General features: G+C 50.3%; 1 long non-coding RNA gene across 1 annotated transcript; it reads left to right on the top strand.

Moving 5' to 3' along the window:
- The first annotated feature begins 6,014 nt into the window (after positions 1-6,014).
- On the top strand, positions 6,015-11,825 carry LOC134156862 (uncharacterized). Its single transcript, XR_009962098.1, has 4 exons — positions 6,015-6,580; positions 7,217-7,333; positions 9,510-9,613; positions 10,543-11,825. It is a non-coding gene; the product is annotated as an uncharacterized LOC134156862 (long non-coding RNA).
- Positions 11,826-12,123: the final 298 nt, after the last annotated feature.

Here is a 12,123-nt window from a genome sequence, read left to right as displayed (position 1 = left end):
GCACGGTGCTGTCACTGTCACTGGTAGCAGTGGGGCAGGGCAGTCTCACACCTCCAGCACCACTGGGCGCGCAGCCGGAGGGAGCCTTGAAACGGACACAGGGACCTCTCCTTCTGCTGGGCTGGGATGGGCAGTATCCTGCTGGCTCTGCTCTGCATCCTGAGGGTGAGTCCCTGGTGTGAGCTCAGAAGGCTCCGCAGTATTGCCAAGTGAGAGAATAGCTTTTATTTCATTAGCTCCATCTGTAAAAACACCTTCTATGCTGCATATTTAGTATGTGAATATTCTCCTGGCCTCATCCTGGAAATGCAGCACCAAAGATACCCCACTGAAGGGAACTCTAGCTTTGGCTAGAGCCACTCAGGAGCCCAGGGACAGGAATCTGTTGTAAATAAAGTGTATGGAAACAAAATCCTACTGGCTCTGCTCAGGAAAACGTGTTCTTGTGGTCAAAAGTCTGTTTCAAGTGGATTAAAGAGCATGGTATGCCCAGCTGCTTGGAGGTCCTTGGAGCAAGGGTGTGAGTGTCAGATGAAGGTAAATTGACTGAAGAGGCCAGTATGAGCCTTGCAGGGCTGGATGGACAAGTGTGCTCAGTGTTCCCTGGATGCAGCTGGGGGACAGCTCTTGGGGCACGCTGCACCTCTCTCCAAGGGTCCTTGCAGCCCATCACAGCCACTCCCCAGGGAGGCTGCATCAGGATTTTGCATCAGCCATGGAGCAATGAGTAATGGGGCAGTTTTGTGCCTGAACAGCAAGTCAGTAGAGGAGAAAATTCTTGTTAGCTGCAAGGATTATGACCTTCCTTCCCCTTTGGAATAGCACTGCCATAATTTTCTTTATAAGTGTTTATGGAGAAAATCAAATTGGTTTAGTTAGACTTTAGATGCATTTATGATCTTGGTGGGGTCATAAAGCCACAGCAGGATATAAAACCATTGCTGATAATTCCTGGGTATAGCCTGGTGCAACACAGTGCAGAGGAGATTACTGTCAGAGTGGCAGTTAACACAGCCCCCTGCAATGGGACGTGGCTGTTTGTGAGCAGTTTCTGCTCAGAGCTGAGAAAGCTGTGAAAATGCCAAAGAGATATGAGGCAGTTTTAATGGGATGCCTTCCCTGGGAAAGGAGAACTGAGGTGGCAGCCTCCTTCCCTCTCTTCTCCAGCCCAGAGCAGTTGGGATCTCGCTGGCAGACCTTGCCCAGGCTGCTTGCCCAGATCTGCCAGCTCCAGCATCGTCTTCCAGCCCTCAAGTCAAACCTCCCAGTGACCCATCATTCCTCACAGATTTCCAAGGTAGATCAGGGATAATTGCTGTTCTTATTTCAGCTCCTATAGCAAGGCCTTGGGTTGTAAATGACGTGGAGGAGAGATGGAGAATGACAAATGACATAGTCCAAGATCAGCTTATAATCAGTGTCATGGGAGATCAGGCTGGCCTCCTACCACCTGCATCTCCTGGTGAGGCAGATGTGAGCATGAAGGGACCACAGCCATAGTGGGCTAATTCCTGGTGGTGAAAGGGCTTCTGCTGAGGCCACAGGACCCTTGTCTGCCCCAGCACCCAGCTGCAACAACCTGAGTGCCTCTGTTTGCCAAAGGGCATCAACCTCTCAGCTGGGTGTTGACCCTCAACATCTCCCACCCAAGAGGACCTGCCCTTGCATCCCACTGCTGACCTGCTGGACCTCAGGGTGTCCCATGTGCTTCACCAGGGCCCAAGGAAATGCCATGCAGCTGAAAGCAAATGTTATCCCTCCTGGTAAGCAGCTCACTGGTTCTTCTCCTTCTCTCTCTGCCCCCTGCCTTGCTGTGAATCTATAAATACTCCGGGAGTGTGATAAATGGAGGATTGCTGCTAAGGCTTTGTCAGCTGCTGGTGGAGCTGACTGTGCAACTGTTAATTATGCCGCAGCAGCAGCTGGACAGGTTTAAATCCTTTTGATGCTCTGAAATGCTCCCTCTGGGGAAGCTTAAGGAATAAAGGTTGTCGTGACTCATGGGTTTTGCTTCCCCTTCTAGAAAGTGTACACGACACTGATTGCTGCATGGAGGGCTGTTCTCCTCACTCCCATTGCCTGTTCTTGGAAATACATACTCTGTTTAATGGCAAGAAGTTGATTCTGCAGATCTGTAGCTGCAATCAAGCAGTTAGCATGCTGCCCACATGTGTGGAGAGTTTATCCGTGAAAGCTTTCCCTAGCAGACAAAACTGGGTTGGAGAAGCAGTGAGCTGCAGGGGATAGCACTGGGTTTCTGGGGAGAAATAATAGAGGTTAGGGCCAGTTAATACCTCACTGGAGATAGCCTGGGGAAGAAGGAACCAGTTGACAGTGGCTCAGGGTACCATGATCCAGCTGTGTCAGGCTTGCCAGGCTGAGCTCTTGTGGGTTTCTGTGTCTCCATCTACAAGCTTCCTGCTCTGGATTGCTTTCTGGGTTTGCTGTGCCCTGTTTCTACTTGTGGTTCTCAGAAGAAAGGCTTTGCTCTGACACATGCATGACAGCTTCCAAATTCTTCCCCTGAGTGAGGGGCATGCACCCCAGAGCTTAAATCCTGGAGTTAAAACATTCAGAGTCATGGGACAGCTACATCAGAAACTCCTCCTAAGCCACTGGGTAAATACCTCTCCCTTTTTCTGCCTCTCACCCTTTAGTACAAAGTGCCCCGGGTGCTGTGTGGGTGCACTGTGCAGAGGTATCATCATGGATGACGGATGATGCCCTGGTGATATGAAACTAAAATCCAGTCAGTGTCTCCAAAGCTGTCTGCAGAGCCAAGCCTGGAGCTGCAGGGCTTGGTCCTAGCCACCCTGTCTGAGCTGTGTGCTCAACGGAAAGACAGGGAGAGGTAGGAGGACAGGTCTTCTGTCCTTGCTGTTGCACTAGCTGTGCCAAGTTGTCATTGCATGCTCCAAGTTCATTACTAACCTGAGCTCCACACATCTGCTTAAGAAGTACTTTCCACGCTTACTCGTGTAGAAGATTGTTCTAGGGCACTGTAAAGCACTGTTGAGTCCCTGTCACAAACAATAGGCTGCTTTCACAGATACTTCCTCTTGGACTTCTCCTCCCAACTTCATGACTGCATGTGATTTCTCTCGCGCCATCAAACAAATGATGTTGCTGGCAAAGGATGCTGCCTTCACCTTGCTGGCAGTGTGCACAGGGGTGGGTACCCAGGCACAGCAGCCTGTGTGCACACACACACGTGCACTTACACAGCCAGCCTTGTAGGTGTTCCTTCAGGCACAAAGCTGCTGCACCACTTCCCAGCCTCAGGTCTCCAAGTCAGGATCCCTGTGCAGAGCTTTCAGCACGATTGGGCTGTGAGGATTTGCCAGCAGAGCCTGGGGCCTTACCCTGTTGCAGTCACATGGAAAGGAGCCTCTAGCTCCCATGTCTCCAAGTCCCTCTGTGATGTTTGGACCCTGCTATGAAGGCTACAGAAGTGATGCAGCCTGAAGGTGAGAGCCTGGGGAGGCGGATGGGACCACATCACGCTGTTCCCTGCACCATCCCTGGCACATCACTGAGCATCCAAACCCTCTTTGCCCTCCACCTGCTGTAAAATGGAAGTGGTAAGAGCCACATCCCTGAAGGCTGCTACCAGGGCTCAAAACAGAGAGCTTTGCAAGTGATGATTTTGGTAGCATTTCCAGATTTTCAATAGTCAGAAACAGTGAGGGGAAGAGCCACAGCAGCTTTTGAGATGCAAAATCCCCCATACTACTTGACTGGGAATGTGCTCAATTTGTTTTTTCCACAGAATCTAAGAGATGGCTTTTCTCAGTGATATTCCTGTGAAAACGTGATGTTTTGATCTATATTTTAATGACACAGCTCAGTAGCCTCATTTTAACCAGCCACCCAGCACCCCTGGGAGTGCTGGAGAAGCAGAGGTGACATCTGTCCATCAGCAGCCACTGGCATCCCAGCAATCCTCTTCTCCCCTGCTTACAAACAGCTCTCCTCCAAAGGAGAGCAGATTTACATTAACAGCATGAGTGTCACCTCTTATCTCGGCAGCACCTGGAGCGATAAGGGCAGTTGCATGAGTGATGAACATTAATGTCTAAAGAACCAGAGCACCTTCCTGGAGAGGCTGGGAAATGCTTCCTCATGTCTACCAAGGGAGTAAATGTTGCAAAGTGCCTGCTTACTCTCCCACAGGCATAATAACAACCTTTGCATTACACACCCCATGCTAGATGCTTTTCTGAGCACTTAACAACCATTTGCCTGGACAAATTAGCAGCTGACACACATGGGTGATTGTACCTACACATTGGGAGATGGCCACTTTGGAAACATAGATGTGGGGAGAATCATCTCACCTCGCTCAGGCTGTGCAGAAGTAATTGGGAATGGTAGGCTCTGACGAAGAGAGGACAGAAGCTTCATTCCACCTGAGAGAGGTGCCAACAAGCAGAGAGGATAACTCATGGCTGGACATGCCCTGAGGATCCCAGCTCATTGAACAGCCCAGGCTGGCTGCAGGTAGGGAGAGGGTGTTCTTGTACATCCCTGAAAGGGGTAGCTGTGCCATCACCCCACCACCCACACTGCTGTACCAGCAACAGTCACATCCTGCTTCCCATAGGACCAATGCCAATCCAAAGGGAGATGCTCTCAGCTCTCACAGAGGGAAAGAAAAGGAGGAAGGACAGAGATTAAATGAGCTGAATAGGAAAACTACTCTGGGCAAAATTCCTGCAGTGTCCAGGATACCCACAAGTAGCAGGAGCTGCTGATCTCTGTGGTCTCCTACAAAATAACAAAGTCAACGCAGTGATGGGGAAATGTTTCTGCAATTGCTGGGTTGCTATTGAGCTAGCTCTGCTCTTTGCCCTTGCTTCATCCTCGCCTGGAGAGGAGTTGGATGGAGTCAATTTGCTCAACTTTGTGTCTGGTCATTGTCTGCCTTCTAGTAAGAAAGTTCGCCAGGGAGGGAGGTGGATCGAAGCACCTCTGTTTTACCACTGCAAGCCCAGGGCCTGTGCTGTCCAGCCAAGGCTCTTTAGTGACAAATAATGTTGCCCTCGGTTATTGCCAGGAAATGACCAGCCCCACTTGCCTGGTGGTGCTCCCTCCTAGTTACAAGTGTGTGCTTTGTTTCTTGATGTGCCATTAGTCACTTAGAGGCTCACATCTCACTAGCTCTTAGGACACCTCACTGGGGAAAGTGGGTTGGTAGCTCCTCCAGCTCCATGTGCTTTTGCAGCTCCTTTGCAAAACCACAGTCCTGCGAGGACTGCTGAGATAGGCACAGGACCTGCTCAGTGTGCCTGCAGGCTGAGCTGCAGACACTGCCCTGCTGAAAACCTCAGCTGGGGATACTACAATGCTACCCGAAGCGCCAGGGCTGGGCTGGCCTCAGGAGGCATCTTGGTTTGGCAACAGGCATCCCCCAGGGGCCAGGTAGATAAGGATAATGCATTGTGCAGGCCTACCCAGCCCTGCCATCCACCAGCATGGACAAGCTTGGCACAGCAGACCCCTTATGGCACCTTTTCTGAGGCCAGAGAGCAGCAACACTGGTACCAGTCCATGTGTGGAGTCCACACCACCTCCATATGTACCCTGCCCTGGCTTGAAGGGTCAAACACTGCGGCTTCCCTGGGGATTGTTTAGCAAAGAGGAAAGTAGTGTTGGGTGATATGTGTTTGTCATGACAGCCATGGGCCAGCTCCCGGTTAGATACAGCATATTAGGGGAAGAGTAATCCACCAGGGAAACCATTGATGTGCCAGGAAGTTGAAAAGAAAGGTAAGGGAGAATGAGGGAAGGACATAGCTCTGCTGGTCTGGCACAGCCAGAGCAGCTCCTCAGGAGGGGACACAGACTGCCTGGCCACCCGAGACATCCCAGCTATTAGCTAATGAACTGGCTCAGCTGCTGGTGGTGATGACTGGGACATCCAAGATGGGAACCGTGTGCCAGCGGGACTGAGGATAACAAGGAGGGGGCAGGACGGGAGGGGTTGGACATGGGCACGGACACAGATATGGACCGCAGCCTGGGGATTGCTGAGCTCCACACTGCTTTCTTGGCAGCCACCATCTGGCTGGCTAATTACTGCATGTTATAACGTCCTTTGGGAGTTTGAAGTACTTGTTAGTGCTAATAATGACAGTAATAGTCAAGATTAAAAATAAGGCAGCAAAGTGGAGAGATTGGATGCTCAACTGCACTGATAACCAAGGGGATTCCCCCTGAATCCTTCCCTTGTTACAAGGTGATGGTCATGGTCCCCCTGCATGGGACAAGGATTTGGGGACATTTCAGAAGCACCAAACTTCTGTCTCTGATTTGTTGTTATTGTCTCCTCCTTTGCAGGCTGTTTGCCTCAATTTCAATGAAAAGACAGCAGAGGAGAGTGAGTGATGGCCCAAATAATCTACAGCTGCTATCAAATCAAGGTGTGGGGGTAAGTGATGCTCCACAGAGCGTTTAAAGCAGAGGCTAGTGGTGTGAGCTCAGGTAAATGGTGGTGTTACTGGGCTTTTATGTAGCAATAATACAGGTCTTGGAAACTCAGAGAGGAATTTGTACTTGGTGCTGCTATCACTGAAAAAAGGTGAGAAACTGTTTTTTCAATGCTCCCCTAACAGGCTGTAATCCCAGTTTCTAGCAGCCATCAGGTGTCTGGTGCAAGGGTGGTGAGGGCAGGATCTCAGCTCAGGCAAGCAGGGGATTGCACGGTCTTATCCTGATGGGCAAAAAAGGAGCAGAAAGTGCTTTGTGTTCCTCTGTTTGGCAGCAAAGAAAACCTCTGAGGTTCTCAGCCTTTAGGAAAGCAAGAGAAGCCTCAAAGCAGGATGAAGGTGGTACAGATAAAAGGCAAAGCAGGGGGAGGAACTGAAATGAGCTTCATTTGCTTGGTCTAAAAAAACCTGAGATGGAGAGAATGAACTTAGAGCACGAACATGAAGCTGGGCTTAATGAGCTGAGCAGCTCCAGTCGTCTGCTGCCCTTGGAGTCTATGGCAAAATCCTGCAGTTCTGTCAGGTCTTGCAGTTTTGAGGCTCTTTGGTGGGTGCCTGAACAGCCCCTGCGGATCACTAAAGCCTAAGAAGATAGCTGTTGCATTGTTAAAAAAAAGCATGTAGCCCATAGAAGTAATGTGAGGAAGTACAGAAAAGGTGCTTTATTAAACTTAAAGGCTGAAAAAAGAGAGTCCAACAAGAAGAAAATCTTTATTTTCTTTCCTTAGTGACCAAGGGATGTGTTCCAGCAGGTAAAATTGTGGTTCCTGTAGAAACTAGACACAAGATTAAATGTATTGTAAAATACATGCCAAGCCATACAGCAGCTGGGACTCACAAAGCAGGTAATGGATAACAGGTACTAAAGTTCAATAAGCAAAGGAGAAATAACAGTGGTTAATGCTGACATCTCAAAGTTGTTTCAGTTTCAAACCATCCTTCCCAGGGAATCTGTTTGTCATTTTTCTGTGTTATGCTATATTGTTTTTTCAAGAAAAGAATGTTTAATTGGATCTTTGTGCTTCCAACAAATGCTGGCCCTCTCTTCCAGATCCATTTTTTCTCTAAAGCAGCAGTTGGCAGTGCTAAGAGTCCCCTGCTACTGCAGCTCTGTGCAGTGCTGCTTGGGGTGTTGTGAGCTGGTGGGAGAGCACTTGGCTACAAAAGATTTACTGTGGGTGTTTAAGTCTGGAGAGTATTTATTTTGAGCCAAGGTGGTACTCCAAATTAAAAATCAAGGCAGGTAAAGGTTGTTCTGGTTGTGGTGATGCGCAGCGAGGAGCCGGGCTCACCAGCCACTGGATGGCATTGTTGTTTCACACGGATAAAAGCTGTCGTGGCTTCCCTATGCAGTGCCCTGGGCACCAAGATTCAGGAGCCTCTGTGGTTCCTCTTGCCGTGGTATGAAGGTAGTCAGGGCCTGGGTGACACGGCACATTGGTAGATGTGCCCTCGCAGGGCAGAGGGCTTGGGAAGAGCCTGGTCAGTGCTGCGCTCAGCTGTCCCTATGGCTGCTGCGGCTGAGGCCAGGCTGGGGTCAGCTCCCTGCCTGCAAAGGATGAGCACAGCCCAGGGCACTGCATGGGGGAACCCTTCTATGGGCAGCCAAGGGTGACAGAGGGGCAACCTTTCTGGGTGCCCTTTGCATCCAAAAGGAGCTAACGCAGCTGCTGAAGTATCCCCAGTGTGGTGCATTTAAGAAGAATGAGGATTTAAGATCTGGGAGGTGGGCAGCCATGGCTTACATCAAGCAGAGGTTAAGGGCTGATGACACATGAGGTGCTGCAGACACAATGGAACCCTCTGTGTTTGCTTAGGTCCTGTGGTTACCTCCTATCACCCTTCCTTCCACCCTCACCTGTCCAGGACACTGTGCCTCTAAAGCAATGGGGTCATTCCTCTCCATGGCCCGCTTGTGGGAAGGGAATATTTTGCCCTTTGCTGTGGGGAAGAGGTGCTCAGCCAGTGTGCAGGGAAGAGCCCAGTGGATGGGAAGGTGCCTGCGGCAGACAATGCTGAGCAGGTAACGTTTAAAGGCAAGGAGATGTGCTCCTTTCAGTGCGTTGCAGAGGCTGGTGGCACGCAGGTCCCACCTTCACGTGCAGGCTGGGAAATGAGTATTTGCAAAGGAAATGTTAGACTGGAGGGGTTTGCTTTGCTGGTGGGGTGAGCTCCTGAGAGTGCTTCCTTGAAGCGTGTAGGCAGGTCTGCTACTAATACTGCTTTTCAACTACCTTCATAAGCAGGTCCTGCTTCCCCAGCTTGAAGACACATACCTGTTTATAGGCTCTTGGAGCTATCAAGATCCCCACATCCTGTGCAAGCACCTCTGAAGCAAACAGGAACATTGGTGTGTATTAAAGCATTGGCTTCATGAGAAGCCCCTGGGAGTGCTGTGTGAGCAGGGAAGGACTGCTCCCTGCCTCTTTCCACATGAGGAATCGAAAGCACCAGCTGAAACAGGCCTGTGGTATACTTCAGTTACAGAAAAGGGCACCTCACACAAGGGGTAATTCGTGCAGGAATCCTTGCTGCCAGATGCCAGCAGTGTATTTGTAATGCAGCAGGAGGAATTAATGGAAGAACAATTAGTTGAGGCAGCAGTGTCCTCTCTGACTGAGGGACTTGTTAACCACAGATTAGTGGAGGCTTGGAGAGTCTTAGCCTTTTCCTCAGGAAGCCACTATAGAGAGAAAGCACAGCATTAGAGGGACCGCTTTTATTCCCCAAGCACTATAATAACTGTGCTGAATACTGCTGGGATGCTTTATGCTGCCGTGGCTAGACCACAGGCAGTCATTTCTTTCTTTTCTTCTATTTTCCTGTCTTCCCCCCTAGAAACTGTATTCACACAAACAACACTCTGCGTGTGTGGCCTCGAAGAGGAAGTGCAGCAGCTGCTGCTAGTGAAAGGTGATTTCCTCTTGTGGAGCCCTTGCACCCCTGAGCCCAGCCATGCCCATCACTTCACTTAAAATCTCTGCTGTGTTTGGGAAGCTGCATAATGAATTTCCCTTCCAGGCTGTGCAAATGTTGTGATGCATTTTGCCAAAACCAGCACAGAAACTGCAGACAGGAGAAGTGTAAATGGCTGAAGGTTAACAGAGGACAACAAGGCACTACAGGTGAGTTAAATTTGGGTAGGGAATTGCTGGCATTTGTTTCTTGGAAGTGAGAACACTTCATTGTCTTCTGCACTTATTAGCCCCCAGACTAGTTCTGCAAATCAGGGCTGTGGTTTTCAGTCCTGGCCATGGAGGAGAACTCCATGTGTCCATCTCGTCAAAGCCCAGTCCAAACATGTGGGTATCACAGCTCTGAGATGAGCAGCTCTAGTTTAACTCTTGCTCTGTTGAGCTGCTGCAGATCTCCCAGTGTCATCCTGGAAACATAAGAGCAATCACTACAGTGTTTGAAAGCACCATTCTGGGAAGCCCCAGCCACCATGGCTGCAGGGGTGCAGGAGTGTGGCCTCAGGCTCAAGCACTTACAGCGCTTGTGTGGACATTGGCTGTAACTGTGTGCTAAACACACATGCAATTGCCAGAAAGGGTTTGCAAACCACCTGCAGGCTCCAGTCTGTTCTCTCTTTGAACAGCTCTGAGTAAAGAAGTCTCCTTCTTTTTTCGTCTGGGTTTTGGGTTTGTTCTGTGAAGATTTTTTGATGGGGAATTAATGGTCAGGAATAATGTTTCTTCACCAGGCAAGCAAAGGACTTGGGAAATAGGTTTTCCATCTCCAGGAGGAGCCTCAGTTTTCCTTTCTAGGTAGCCAAGGGCACTCCAGAGCAGTGCTGGGCTGCTGGCCTTGGCTCCAGCAGGCTCCCACCTCGGTGCTGACCTGAGCTGACCTGGCTGTGTTTCCAAGGCTGTGCAGTGCAGCATCAGCATGCGATGCTCCAAACACCACTGCCACTGTTCACTTGGTGGGGAAAGCCACAGTGGCAGCCTAAGGTTTCTGGCACAGAGCAGAGGGTGAACGCTCTGGAGAGGCCAAGGAGGGGGAAGGAAAAAGTCGCTCCCTGGGTTTATTTTTGTTTGTATTTTAATTTTAGGGCTGCTCACAAGTGGAATCGTCTACGTGCTGCCATGGAAACAGCAGCCTTGGTCCCCAGCACAGCTTGCAGCCATCTGCAAGGGAACAATTGTTGGCCTGTTTGTTTAAAACCATCCGGGGTGGTGCTGGGCGGTGTGTGGCTGGCCAAGGGGAAGCCACATGGGACATGACAGGACGTGCTTGTCACACTGAATAACACAGCAGACAAATGCCCACAGATGGGATCGACAGTGTCCTGTCTGGAGAAGCGCTGATGTGCAAAACTGGTGTGAATCACGTTGGTTGAATGACTGTTTGAGACCCAGGAACTGCAGCACATGGCTTGTGATGCTCACATGCATTCACCCTGATGGGTTTCGGTTCGTGTGGACCCCGGCAAGCAGAGGTCTGTGCATGCAAAGTCTGTGAGAGGCCACAGTGTGGGAGCACTGAGCAGGCTGCTGCTCCCGAGGAGCTGGATTTTGACTGCTCCGGTGGGAAACGGAGCCAGGTTAACTTTCTGCACGCGAACAGTTTGACTGAACACACCAGGCTTCTTGGCATGAAACCGGTGCAGAGGACTGAGCATCAGCCAGCATTTGCCAAAAATGCTGGGAAACCAGCTCCTGGCTTTACTCAGCCATGTGCTGGGCTTCAAATCTGTGAAGAAGAGGTTCTGTTTGCCGGCAGTTGCTCTACCTGAAGAGATGCACATAGAAAAGAAATGCACATGGGAAATGGCAGAGAATCTGATCCACACTAACCTCCTCCCTGCTTGGGTGGGACTATTAAGCCCAGGTTTGGTCTGCTGGATCATGACCTAAATGTGCTCTGATGTCGAGTGTGTATTACTCTGATCTGCTGTTGCCATGTGGAAAGTCACTGGAGAGCCCTGCCAGAAGGAGGTGTCCTTCCTCTGCTAGGAATGGGTGAGGGTACAACCTGCTGGCTGCCAGCTCTGCCCTTTACCCTTCAGAGGTCCTTCAGCACCATCAGTACCCAGCTGTGAGCTGCCTTGTGTTTCCTCACCCTTGTCATCTGCCTGGAAGACCAGTGCAGGCAGTGTGGAGGCTCAGGACTTTGCCTGGAGTCCACGGAGGAGCTGATTTGTCCCCATTGGCAGGAAGGGGAGCTCAAACAGTCTCCAAACACGTGTGCATGGAACCTGCTGAGCTGAGCTCGCACACCCACAGTCCTTCCCTCACCCAGCAGCCGAGCACAGCCCTGTCTGACACAGCTGGCAGTCATTCCAGCTAGCTCATGAAACCCCTTCATTTCTGCTTGTTCCCCTCTCTGAGACCATTTTCCTCTGAGATCCCCATGACTGCACTTTACGTGTGAATATTCAGGGGGAAAGATGTTGAAGCTTTTAGGCTCAGATGCCAGAGAAGACACTTGGCTGTGGGAATTTACAGTGGTTGACCTGACTGCAACTATCTCATTCAGCCAAGCAAAGAGGAGAGAAATTACTTGGTTCTCATCTACTTCATCTTCAGAAATATTTAATGAAAGAGGGAAAATAAATTGGGGGGGGGGGGGGCTTGTGGGCATCCTGAGAGTAGAAAAAGAGGTAAAATTAATCCTATCAATAATCCATGAT

Source organism: Pezoporus occidentalis, unplaced genomic scaffold (genome assembly GCF_034315485.1).
Source record: "Pezoporus occidentalis ecotype Australia unplaced genomic scaffold, CSIRO_AGI_Poc_V1 ctg91, whole genome shotgun sequence".
Lineage (NCBI taxonomy): Eukaryota > Metazoa > Chordata > Aves > Psittaciformes > Psittacidae > Pezoporus > Pezoporus occidentalis.
This window is presented reverse-complemented; position numbering and strand designations above follow the sequence as displayed.